This window comes from Nycticebus coucang, chromosome 23 (assembly GCF_027406575.1).
Source record: "Nycticebus coucang isolate mNycCou1 chromosome 23, mNycCou1.pri, whole genome shotgun sequence".
NCBI classification, from domain to species: Eukaryota; Metazoa; Chordata; class Mammalia; order Primates; family Lorisidae; genus Nycticebus; species Nycticebus coucang.
In genome coordinates, this window is record NC_069802.1 from 13,003,444 (window position 1) to 13,016,783 (window position 13,340).

Consider the following 13,340-nt stretch of genomic DNA (forward strand, 5'->3'; position numbering starts at 1 on the left):
CGTAGGGGTATGGGCCAGTGCAGTGTTTCTCAAATTTTTTGAGCTCTGGACATTTTAACATGCTGATAAGACATTCAGATAAGCAGTAAATTTCTTAGTATAAGAATGTCTCAAAATCATATTTTTTATACTAAAAAATTATTCAGGGTGGCGCTATAGCTCAAGTAGCTAAGACGCCAACCACATACACCAGAGCTGGCGGGTTCGAATCCAGCCCAGGCCTGCCAAACGACAATGACAACTACAACCAAAAAATAGCTGGGCGTTGTGGCGGTACCTGCAGTCCCAGCTACTTGGGAGGCTGAGGCAGGGGAATCGCTTAAGCCCAGGATTTGGAGGTTGCTGTGAGCTGTGATGCCACAGCACTCTACCCAGGGCGACAGCTTGAGGCTCTGTCTCAAAAAAAAAAAATTCATAATCCAAAAGTTTTTCTTTCTTTTTTTTTTTTAAGGCAGAGTCTCAGCTCGGTGCCTCTAGCTCAGCAGCTAGGGCACCAGCCACATACACCAGAGCTGGCGGGTTCGAATCCATCCGGACCTGCCAAACAGCAATGACAACTACAACCAAAAAATAGCCAGGTGTTGTGGCAGGCGCCTGTAGTCCCAGCTGCTTGGGAGGCTGAGGCAAGAGAATTGCTTAAGCCCAAGAGTTGGAGGTTGCTGTGAGCTGTGATGCCACAGCACTCTACCCAGGATGATAGCTTGAGGCTCTTTTTCAAAAAAAAAAAAAACCCCAACAACAACAAAAAAGAACCTTTTCATGTTCTTTTGCATTACAATCTATTGGCCTGTCTTGAACTTTGGATAAATCCCTTAACAGTGCATGATTCTGTAACAAGTATTGACCCTTTGGGGGCACGCCTGTGGCTCAGTGGGTAGGGTGCCAGCCCCATATACTGAGGGTGGCGGGTTCAAACCCAGCCCCGGCCAAACTGCAACAAAAAAATAGCTGGGTATTGTGGCGTGTGCCTATAATTCTAGCTACTCGCGCGGAGGCTGAGGCAAGAGAATCGCCTAAGCCCAGGAGTTGGAGGTTGCTGTGAGCTGTGTGATGCCACGGCACTCTACCGAGGGTGATAAAGTGAGACTCTGTCTCTACAAAAATAAATAAATAAACAAGCATTGATCCGTTGGAAAATATTGGTTCATTGAGTTGTGAACATCTTCCAAATGTTGATACCTTTCCATGTACATATAATATTAAAAAATCTCATTTATTCATATCACAACTGATCTCATTAGCAAAGCCTTTCTTTATTGACAGCAGGGAAGCTCCTCGCGGTAAACACAAGTTCCCCTATATTTTAACTTTTGAAAGTTTTGATTTTGTCATTGAAAACAAATACTATCAGTTTGATGTGACCGGCTTGTTCATTTTCTGGAAAATGTCTGCCAAATATTCAAGTCTGAATAACCCTAGTTGGTTCTTTCAAGTACAAATGGCATTTCAGGACAAAAGCAGCTAGGTTAGCCTATGACTCAGTCACACAAGTGATTTTTCTTGAGACAATGATCATAATTGTTATTCAGTAGAAGTACTTTATCATACTTCCCACTTCATCATACAGAATATTAAAATAAATACTTAAGAATTGATTTAATAAAATTAATATTTTACTACTTTATCAAATACATTTTTTTTTTTTTTTAGACAGTCTCACTCTGTTGCCCTGGGTAGAGTGCCATGGCATTGTCATAGTTCACAGCCACCTCAATCTCTTGGGCTCGAGCAATCCTCTTGCCTCAGCCTTCTGAGTAGCTGGGACTACAGGCATCTGCCACAATGCCCAACTAGTTTTTTCTGTTTGTAACATTTGAATGTTTTTAGTAGAGACGGTACTCAGGCTGGTCTCAAACTCCTGAGCTCAGGTGATCCACCTGCCTCAGCCTCCCAGAGTGCTAGGATTATAGGCATGAGCCACCACACCTGGCTTATCAAATACATTCTTCAGGAAAACTGACTGGAAAAAAAAAAAGATGAAAGAAAAGAAACTTTGAGTGGTGACGAAAAATGCTGTAATTACTAGTGGGCTTGGTGGCATTGCCTTGCATAGTGCCAAGAATTTTACCCATCACTGGAGCAAATGTAAATAGAGTGAAAAAGAAAAATATGTTATAATATTATTTGGGTCTTGGCATTTCCCAGGGACCTGGGGACTTCACTCTGAGAATTTCTGGGCTCCTGGGTGCTGTGCCCACAGACAGACAGCGCTGCCCAGACATCCTGCGCTCCCCTCACCTGTTCTAGCCTCTCTTTCCTTGGCGACTTGGGAAAATACCAAGGGCAGCTGGGACCTTGTTGAGAGTTCTGTGACGTGGCTGTGCTGGGTGATGCTGTTTCTGAGGCCTCACTCCCAGCGTTCTTTGAAGCCCTCTCTGGAGAACTGAAGGGGCTTGAGGGATTCATGGGAGTTTAAAGGCCTTTGGGAGAATCCAGGAGACTTAGACCATCCAGATCAAATCTCCACCTCTCCTGTCACCTCTCCTATTCCCCCATGTCCAAGGGAGCTCAAAACTTCTTTTCAGAATCTGAAACTATTCTGCAGACCAAGTATATGCTAGCTTCAAAGGGATGTGGGCTAGAAATGGGCCCCCAATGCTGACGTTTGCTTTGGAACAGAATAGCACTGGCACGGGTGAATTGTTTTGCACTATCAGAACTCTGCCGTGGGACACTCTACATCCTACAGGTAGACCACTCGCACGCTGGCATATCAAAGGCAATAGAGCAAGCATTTCACTGAGAATAGTGTGGCTGGAGGTGGGAAATGCTATTGTTTTTTTTTTTTTTTGAGACAGAGTCTCATTTTGTCACCCTTGGTAGGGTGCTATGGCATCACAGCTCACAGCAACCTCAAACTCTTAGGCTCAAGGGATTCTATTGCCTCAGCCTCCCTAGTAGCTGGGTCTTCAGGTGCCCACAACAATGCCTGCCTATTTTTAGAGATGGGGTCTTGCTCTTGCTCAGGCTGGTCTTGAACTTGTGAGCTCGGGCAATCCACCCTTCCTGGCTTCCCAGAATGTTAGATGACAGGCGTGAGCCACTGTGCCCGGCCTGGAAATGCTATTCTAAAACATTTATTTTGCACAGCAGGCGCAGTCCTTTCTCAGGGACACAGAATGTAATCTCGGAGTAGCCTGAGAGGTAACATTTGAATATGGTCGCGTGCCAGGTGCTATACAGAACACAGGGTGGCTCACACCTGTAATCCCAGCACTGTGGGAGGCTGAGGAGGGAGAATTGCTTTAGCTTAGGAGTTCGAGACTTGCCTCAGCAACAGTGAGACCCCGACTCAAGAAAAAAATGGAAAAACCCAGCCGGGTGCCGTGGTGAGCACCTGTAATCCCCACGGCTTCCGGAGGCTGAGGCAGCGGGATGCCAAGAGCCTGAGTCTGAGGTTGCGGTGAGCTACCACGCCCACTTCACTCTGCTCAGGGGCATAGGGTGGGACTCAACAACAACAAGCGGCGCCTGTGGCTCAGTTGGTAGGGCACCGGCCCCATATACCGAGGGTGGCGGGTTCAAACCCGGCCCCGGCCAAACTGCAATCAAAAAATAGCCGGGCGTTGTGGCAGGCGCCTGTAGTCCCAGCTACTCGGGAGGCTGAGGCAAGAGAAGAGAATTGCCTGAGCCCAGGAGTTGGAGGTTGCTGTGAGCTGTGTGAGGCCACGGCACTCTACCAAGGGCCATAAAGTGAGACTCTGTCTCTACAAAAAAAAAAAAAAGAACCCTTCATAAGAAAAAATAAAAATAAAAAAGAACACAGGGAATTCTAACACAGCCTGCAGGATTTAAGGTCAAATATGTGACCACAGAAAAAAATGAACATGAAAAGCTTACCCTAAGGTAGGGGAATCCATACTCTTTGGTTAGGTTTTAAGGTAAAATGGGGTTAAATGGGGCCTTAATAATAAACAGAGTTCATCAATAGATTTCAGAGTGTACAGCGGAAATTTTCTTAAGGCTAAGAAGAAAAAGTGGAGAAAGTGGGCGGCACCTGTGGCTCAGTGGGTTGGGCACTGACCCTGTATACCCAGTGTGGCAGGTTCGAACCCAGCCCCGGCCAAACCGCAACAAAAAGATAGCCGGACATTATGGCGGGCACCTGTAGTCCCAGCTACTCGGGAGGCTGAGGCAAGAGAATCGCTTAAGCCCAGGAGTTGGAGGTTGCTGTGAGCTGTGTGACGCCACGGCACTCTACTGTAAGGGCGATAAAGTGAGACTCTGTCTCTACAAAAAAAAATAAAAGAAAGAAAGGAAAATTGAGAAAATCGTGAATTAGCCATGAATGAATCCAATAACCAGGTGTTAATTAGCCAGGTACATGAACTCTGGCTGCACTGTCCACGTGCACAGTGGAGATGGTGTGCCCGGCAGCTGTGAACGTGGGGACCATGACTGAGCGTTCCGGTGGTGAGCAGCGTAGGACACACGAGTGCCTCAGTGCAGAGGGTAACAGGACGCGTGACGCAGGAGAGGTACTCATAGGAGACGCCTGCAAAGGGGACACTTATCTCCCCCCCCCCGCCCCCGCATCCAGGCTGTCACTTTGAGGATCTGCTCCTGCTGGGTCTGCCTAACAAAGGGCACACAAGGGACGGGAGCATCCAGGCGTAGGGTATGGAGAGGTCAAGTGAGACAGACCCCACCAATTAGAGTCAGGCCGAGCAGCCAGGAGGAGGACGGACGGAGATGAGAGGGGTGCTGGAGAGGAAAACAGGCCACAGCAGGCAAGGGAGAGCAGATTAGACCAGGGGGACCTAGGGCCTGAGAAGAGGTACAGCTGGAGTGAGGAGGAGGTCAGTGGCTTGCGTGGCAACAGGAAATCCTGGGTTTTCAGGACACTAAATGGCTTTGGGGCCAGTTGTTAGATCTTCATTCTATCTCGGCTCCCTCATCTGTAGAATCTGGGCACTCATAACATCTGTCTGACTTCTGCACTGGGTTATTTGACATGTCACTGCCAACAGTAGAAGAAATAGAATGACAGCAGTTGCCCTGCCCCCATGCCCACCACATCTCTGGGGGAAGCAAGGCAGGAACGGAAGGGGAAGGATGGGAAAGAAGAGAGAAGGAAGAGGGAAAAGAGAGGCCAGGAGACCTGAGAAGGCAGGTTAGCTCATTGAGGTTGAGGGCGAGATGGGGAGAAGTGTTGTGAAAGCCAGGGAGTTGACTGGCAGGGCTGGAGGGCGGGGAGGCCCTGGCGCCACGCCCCAGCAGGCAGATAACCGGGCATTTCTGATATCCGCCCTAACAGAGTAGTCAATCAGAGCCTGGAGCTGTGAAGTCAATTGCCCTTAGTCACAGAACTAACCTGAAGCTACTGTAACGGGAGGAGACTGAAAATAAGATGGGACCCGTCCGTGTAAGGTAGGGCAAGGCAAAAAAAATTGCAACGACATAAGGGTTTTGGTGCTCTGAAAATGTGAATAACTTCTTTGGCTCACATTCTGGAAGCTTGGACTTGGCGAGCTGTCAGTTTTTTGAGGTAATTTTTGTGGTTCTAGAAGTTTTAATTTTATAGATGAGAAAATAGGGTCAGAGAGGTTAAGGTACTTGCTCAAGGTCACACAGCTGGAGTGTAGGAAACTCATGGTCTTGGTTTTAAGGTCAGTTTGCTTTCCATCTCTCCAAACATCTTGAAGGTATGAGAATGAAAGTCAGAATTCTGAGTGCTCTTGAGCACTGGGGTAGGGGGTGGGGACATGAATAGGTTATCTTATTTGCCTAACCTGTGTGTATGTGTGTGTGTGTGTGTGTGTGTATGTGATTCCAAAGCCAAAGCCAAACTCTTCTCTAAATGGACTTGGCCTCCTTTCAGCAACCAGGCTTGATGGTAGCTAAATAATTCAACTCTCTCCTTTCTCGTTTCTTGGACTGTGTCACTCAGAGCTCCAAGGGCACGAAGTTGTGTTTTCTCACCTGGGCTCAAGTCTCTGGCAATGTCCATGTGTGGTTTCTGTAAAACCAGGCAGACCGATGATCCCTGGGCACCCTCTCTTTATCTTGTTAACCCTGGTGGTACCGAGAGGCACCTGACACTCTGGGTATGCTAATAGTTTGGTGCCAGCCAGTTTCTGTTATCCTGCAGTTATAATTGTTAACTTGAATGGAATGTAAAACTTCTGGTTTGGAGCAGAGTTGAGTTTTAACTGTGAATAACTTGAGGGATATAGAAAACTGGGAGTATCCCTTGTTTATCCCATAAAAAATGGTTTATGAAAACTTTTTCACGTTGCATCTTCTCTCGTAAATGTGGTAAATGTATAGATGCTACCGTGAGTCTTCAGATTCACTGGTGAACTCTACCCTTCATCATCTCTTGCCTTTGACACTTTTTTAGTTCGGCAAGCCAACACTCGTTTGAGGATTAGAACAATGAGCTTACAATAATGCCACCTTAAAAAAAAAAAAAAAAAAACCTCTAAAAAACAACCTGCTTCCAGAATCAGGGTTTATTTCTGAGAGCCCTTCCTCCTCCACTCCCACCATCTGAAAGTTTAGATGTCCCCCCCTCCCTTAAGGGGAAGTGTGGAAATAGACCCTCCTTGTTCATTTTCATTACTGTACATTATACGATATCTTTTCGACCATTATACTGTGTTCTTTCAATGGTGTTTGCTCTGAGGGTGGGACAGAAGGCTGTTCAGTGTCTCGTAAAACATTTACCAAAAGCACTGAGCCATGATTTTGAAGGGCATTCCGTTGCCAGAGTGTGGGAGGAGAGAGCGAGCAAGGGAAAGAGAAAGCCAGGTGTCTGGCAGGTATGTGCTTCCTACTTTAGTGTTTATTAATATTTAAAATTTCAGATAACACAGGATTCGCGTTCTCTTCTGTAGAAGGGACAGGAATGGTAAAAAGAGAAGACAAGAGCAGAAGGGACTTCTCTGCAAACTCTTATTTTTCGGTGGCTCAGCGTCCCTGGATAATTGTAATCTTTGGTTTCCATCGTGCGTTGTTTTTGATTTTGCTAGAGGGACCCGTGTGTCACAGAGATTGAGGTAAAATCCTGCACCTGTTTGAGGTTTTACCGGGGGCTAAATCAGATGTTCGTGTTCACTTGAGCACTGAGGTGGGAACCAAGGTGCTGGGTTTCTAGGAGGCGATGTGTAACCTTGCGATTTGCACTTCCGTGTACGGCTGACTCACTCCGTTTAAAGGTTTTGCTAAATGGTGGCTCTGGTTGCATGAAAATACTTTTAAACTTTCTCTCCCCAGTCCCCGCCCTGATTCTGTTAAATTTAGACAAGATAACAACAAATTAAAGGTCAGCTTGAAACACTGCCTCTTATCCCCAAATCTGTGTTTTTAGAACACAGCATGACTTTTTGTATGCTGGTCATGGTTTTGGAGAAATTAATGGGTAAATAGTTCTTGGGAATACTAAATCTTTATATTCTAACTTTTGGTGGGTAGAAAATAGGAGCACATGGGCTAAAGCTAGGACCTTAATCAAATATTTATATATGATAAGTTATAATAATGAGGTTCCAGACACAGATAGCTATACCTGTGTTATTAATGGATAAAACCCAAACAGTTAAGTGGGAAAATCTAGGAGAAGAATAGCTTAGCAGATTTCTACAATCGCCAGTTCCTGGGGAAAGGTGTTTGCAGTATAACAAGAGTATGGACTCTTCGGCCTGTTACTGTGTCGTACAGCAGGGGACATAAGTATAAAGTCAAGGAGCTCATCAATTACGCAAGGACACGATTTTGGTACATTTTTTTGCCTGGTGTCAGCTGGCAGTAACAAGCCAATGATCTTTCTAGTCTGTTTGAAATGGCTGGAAGAAGTGATGGTTTCAGAATTGGAAGGAACTTCCTCCCTGGGATGAACTCACCTCAGGCTTTGTCCATTTAGTCAAATAGGATTAAATCTAACAACTGTGGAGGCCAAATGACATTGAGTTTGCTGGAGGGATGGCACATACCTCTGTTATCTTTTTATATGTATCAGAAAACTGAGTTTAGGGGGTGGCCCAATATACCAGAAGTGGTGGGTTCAAACCCAGCCCCTGCCCCGCCAGCCCCCCCCACCCAAAATAGCCAGGCTTTGTAGCAGGCAACTGTAGTCCCAGCTACTCAGGAGGCTGAGGCAAGAGAATCGCCTAAGCCCAAGAGCTTGGAGGTTGCTGTGAGCTGTGATGCTACAGCACTCTACTGAGGGTGACAAAGTGAAACTCTGTCTCTAAAAAAAAAAAGAAAAGAAAACCAAGTTTAGCAACAAATCATTAAACTGCCGTGATCACTGAAAGTTTATGTAACTTTTGACAAATGGATTAACCTTTTCTTACCTCTTTTTTAAGATTTTTACTTGCTGGGCGGCGCCTGTGGCTCAGTGAGCAGGGCGCCGGCCCCATATACCGAGGGTGGCGGGTTCAAACCCAGCCCCGGCCAAACTGCAACAACAAAAAAAAATAGCCAGGCGTTGTGGCGGGCGCCTGTAGTCCCAGCTACTTGGGAGGCTGAGGCAGGAGAATCGCTTAAGCCCAGGAGTTGGAGGTTGCTGTGAGCTGTGTGATGCCACGGCACTCTACCGAGGGCAATAAAGTGAGACTCTACCTCTACCAAAAAAAAAAAAAAAAAAGATTTTTACTTGCTATATCTATTCCTGTCATATAGACATACTTAGATTGCTTAAGAGTCTGTGAAGCGGACGGCGCCTGTGGCTCAGTCGGTAAGGCGCCGGCCCCACATACCGAGGGTGGCGGGTTCAAACTCGGCCCCGGCTGAACTGCAACCAAAAAATAGCCGGGCGTTGTGGCGGGCGCCTGTAGTCCCAGCTGCTCGGGAGGCTGAGGCAAGAGAATCGCTTAAGCCCAGGAGTTGGAGGTTGCTGTGAGCTGTGTGAGGCCACGGCACTCTACCGAGGGCCATAAAGTGAGACTCTGTCTCTACAAAAAAAAAAAAAAAAAGAGTCTGTGAAGCTTTTGACTTTCTGTGATAGGACAAAAATCCCAAATGTAGACCCTGGCTAGTGAAAGAACTCCTGTATTCTCTATAGTAGATCAATACTGCAGTTTATCAGAAGAAACTGAAAGACTCTGGGGAAAAGTCTAAAAACAAATCATTTCTAGATACTTGTTACTCCTTTTTTCCCTTTATTTCATCAGGAAAGTCTGTATTTTATGCCATCTCTTCATTTATTTTTTTCACATTTCAAGTTCCAAAGAGCTGCATGGGAACTATAAAGAAACTAAGATTGTTAACGGCTGTATTTACCCCTCTTGTTAGGGGGTTCTTAGAGTTCCGTGGTAGTTGGTTGATGGATCAAGTTAACTTCACCGACCTCTCTGGCACTGTAAGCTCTGCCACTGTTAAAGGTGATAGGATGATGAAGTTTTTATGTCAGGTTGGCTTTATAAAACAGAACTGAGTAGCATCCTCTCCAGAATGGTGGTTGTTACTATCTTTCTTCTGTCTTTTAGACCAGAAGTTCTTTTTTTTTTTTTGAGACAGAGCTTCAAGCTGTCACCCTGGGTAGAGTGCTGTGGTATAACAGCTCACAGCAACCTCAAACTCCTGAGCTCAAGTGATTCTCCTGCCTCCGCCTCCCAAGTAGCTGGGACTACAGGCGCCCGCCACAACACCCGGCTATTTTTTGGTTGGAGCTGTCATTGTTGTTTGGCGGGCCCGGGCTGGATTCGAACCCACCAGCTCAGGTGTATGTGCCTGGCGCCTTAGCTGCTTGAGCCACAGGTGCCGAGCCTAGACCAGAAGTTCTTGACGTGTAAAATGTCATTAAGGTGAGATCTCTGGGGACAATAGTAGGCCCCAAATTAAATGGTATTTTGTAATATGGGATAATGCCCAAGGAGGCCCGTTTTGGCCTTCCTGCACAGAGCTGTTGTGACTTTGCTAAGGCTTAGGTGGGTGACAACCTTTCAAGGTGATTCTGGTGACTGTGCCAGAGAAGTCACATGCATAGTGGCATGGGGTCAGAACCACACAAGCAGCCTGGGGGAGCCTTCATGGAAACTTGGACCATTTGTGGGTGGTTTTGTTTTTGCAAGATGAAATGAAAAATTGAATGTGTATAGGTTAGCTAAGTGGTAACTAAAAATTCTCCACATGTCCAACAACTCAGGGTCTTGGGTAAGGCCAAAAAATAGTCTTCCTGGAAGCCAAAAACAATGCCATAAATTCCACCAGCACCTCACTCAGTGCCTCGCAACTGGTTTAAACATTTTTCAGTAAAATTTCTGGTTTCTTATTGCATAATATATTCAGAACTCTGCCTTCTCCTCTTTACCTGGCTAATGACTGTTCATTTGTTCATTCAAAAAATACCAAGGGCTCCCTTTTGCCTGGGTTCTTATCTCTCAATTCTCAAGTGTCGCTTCTTCAAGGTGACCTTTCCAGACCCCTAAGTGAGGTCCTATTCTTTTGCCTTCAAGACGTATATCATGCTTGATTTATACTTGGCTCTTCTGCTAAAAGTTTCCTTAGGTCATGGACTATAAGTGTCTTATTCTCCACTATATCCAGTGGGTGGCATAGCCAGGTGTTTAAAAGATGTGTACCCAATATATGAATGAATGAATGAAAGAGACCACAGGACAGAGGTGGTTAGAGACAGGCAAGCAACAGTGAAGAACAGCAGCAAAGAATAGGCAAAAATGACTTCATCCCGTGTAGGAGCAAGGGTCCCTGAAACCTAACTTCATCTCAGCTGAGCTTGATTACACGAGTTCTACAGATGACCCTGGTTTGCCACGAAAATATGCTTCATAGGCTCTGTTTAAAATAGTAGTGAGTAGGGCAGCGCCTGTGGCTCAAGGAGTAGGGCGCTGGTCCCATATGCTGGAGGCGGCAGGTTCAAATCCAGCCCCGGCTAAAAAAAAAAAAATAGTAGTGAGTAGCCGGGCGTTGTGGCAGGCACCTGTAGTCCCAGCTACTCGGGAGGCTGAGGCAGGAGAATCGCCTAAGCCCAGGAGTTGGAGGTTGCTGTGAGCTGCGACGCCACGGCACTCTACCGAGGGCAATTAAGTGAAACTCTGTCTCTACAAAAAAAAAATAAATAAATAAGATAGTAGTGAGAACATACTATTGTAGAAATATTTTTACCCAAGAAAGCAATAGTTTTCTTGCTTAAATGGATAAATTCAATAATCAATCCTGAGGCACCAAGGAAAAGTATATCTTTCATGTAAATGTGAAAGAGACTGGCAAGAATCAGACCAAAATTTAAGATTAAGTCAAAAAAGTCCTTTGAAAAAAATCATTGTAGGCTCGGCGCCTGAAGCTTAGTGGCTAGAGAGCCAGCCACATACACCCGGAGCTGGCAGGTTCGAATCCAGCCCGGACTGGATGCCACACAGCAATGACAACTACAACCAAAAGTAGCCGGGCTTTGTGGCTGGTGCCTGTATTCCCAGCTTCTTGGGAGGCTGAGGCAAGAGAATCGCTTAAGCCCAAGAGTTGGAGGTTGCTTGCTGTGAACTGTGATGCCACAGCACTCTACCCAGGGTGATAGCTTGAGACTCTATCTCAAAAAAGAAAGAAAGAAAAAATTATTATTATTATTATTTTTTTTTTTTGGCCAGGGGTGGGTTTGAACCCACAACCTCCGGCATATGGGGCTGGCGCACTACCCTTTGAGCCACAGGCGCCGCCCCAAAAGAAAAAATTATTATAAAACATTTATTGGAGTATAACATAAAGGCAGTAAAATGCACAACTCAGGCTAGGCACCCGTAGCACAATGGTTAGGGCACTGGCCATATACACCTGGGCTGACGGGTTTGAACCAGGCCCAGGCCTGCTAAACAACAATGACAACTACAACCACAACAACAGAAAAATAAGCAGGCACCCCATAGTCCCAACTACTTGGGAGGCTGAGGCAAGAGAATCGCGTAAGCCCAAGAGTTTGAGGTTGCTGTGAACCGTGACATCACGGCACTGTACTGAGGGTGACATCTTGAAACTCTGTCTCAAAAAAAAAAAAAATGCACAGCTCATAAGTATATAGTTTGACGGATTTTTGCATGTATTATATATGCAGCTGTGTAACTGTCACCCGGATCTCAGAAAGCTCCCTGTTCTGCTCTTCCTGTCACCTACCTGTAACAAGTAACCACTGTTCTCACTTCTTTTTCTTTTCTTTCACTAACCTCTTACTACTTTCTATCCACTATTCCAAGTTCTATACCAGGTAGGCCCCAGTGGCTCATACCTGTAATCCTAGCACTCTGGGAGGCCAACGCGGGTGGATTGCTTGAACTCAGGAGTTTAGACCAGCCTGAGCAAGAGACCCCCCATCTCTACTAAAAATAGAAAAACTAGCCAGGTGCAGTGCTTGCAGTTCCAGCTACTTGGGAGGCTGAGGCAAGGAGATCGATCATTTGAGCCCAAGAAATTGAGGTTGCTGTGAGCTATGATGCCACAGCACTGTACCCAGGGCACAGAGTGAAACTCTATCTCAAACAAAACCAAGTTCTAAACCACAGATTATTAGCTCTGGCTGTTCCTGTACTTCGTAAACATGGAATGATAGAGCATGTGCTCTTTTATATCTGGTTTCTTTCACTCGACATGTATGTCTGTGATTTTCATCTACGTAGTTTCACATAGTTATAATTTAGTCTTTGGTTTCTGCAGAGTAAGAACAGGGCCTATGTAAGAAATTCAAGGGAATTAAAACTAGGACTGGATGAGCTGAAGATCGTTCCTTGTGTGTGCCAGCTCTTTAGAGTCAAGTGATCTCGTAAAAGGTGGGATGGAAATGTTATCACCTGAAAAGGTGGAAGCGCGGGAAGTCTGTTTCTGGGCGTGTATTTGCTGAGTGTTCTACGTGAGTTATTTGTTTAACCGAAATAATTGCTCTAGGAGGCGACTGCCACTGTTTTGTGCATGAGAAAAGTTTCATGACTTGCAACTGGGCTGAACTAAAACCAAGAATTGTCAGTTACACCAGGGCGTGACTCCACCTTGGCAAAAAGATGATCAGAACACTGCTGAGGCGCAGCCACCCCTGCCTCCCAAGGCTCAGCGTTTATGTAACAGTGCAGACCTGTATTTCTTCTCTTAGAAAGCTGACCATTCACCTGACTTTTTTCCTTAGGTCGTTTTCTCTCTTTCCGTTCACATTTGCCTAGCTTTAAAAATAAGCCTCTTCCTGTATTTAAATTTTTGCTTTTGAAGAATTTTTTTTTTTTTTTTTTTGTAGAGACAGAGTCTCACTTTATGGCCCTCGGTAGAGTGCCGTGGCCTCACACAGCTCACAGCAACGTCCAACTCCTGGGCTTAGGTGATTCTCTTGCCTCAGCCTCCCGAGTAGCTGGGACTACAGGCGCCCGCCACAACACCCGGCTATTTTTTGGTTGCAGTTTGGC

General features: G+C 45.8%; 1 protein-coding gene across 3 annotated transcripts in view; it reads left to right on the top strand.

The window, feature by feature from the left end:
* Positions 1–5,245: 5,245 nt before the first annotated feature.
* RBM47 (RNA binding motif protein 47) overlaps positions 5,246–13,340 on the top strand; it is a 93,168-nt gene continuing 85,073 nt past the window's right edge. Inside the window, exon 1 of one of the 3 annotated variants that reach the window (XM_053577917.1) lies at positions 5,246–5,370. The gene's annotated coding sequence lies outside the window, so the exon portion shown is untranslated. The remainder of the gene's footprint in view (positions 5,371–13,340) is intronic. The other 2 variants (XM_053577916.1, XM_053577915.1) reach the window with 2 other exon arrangements.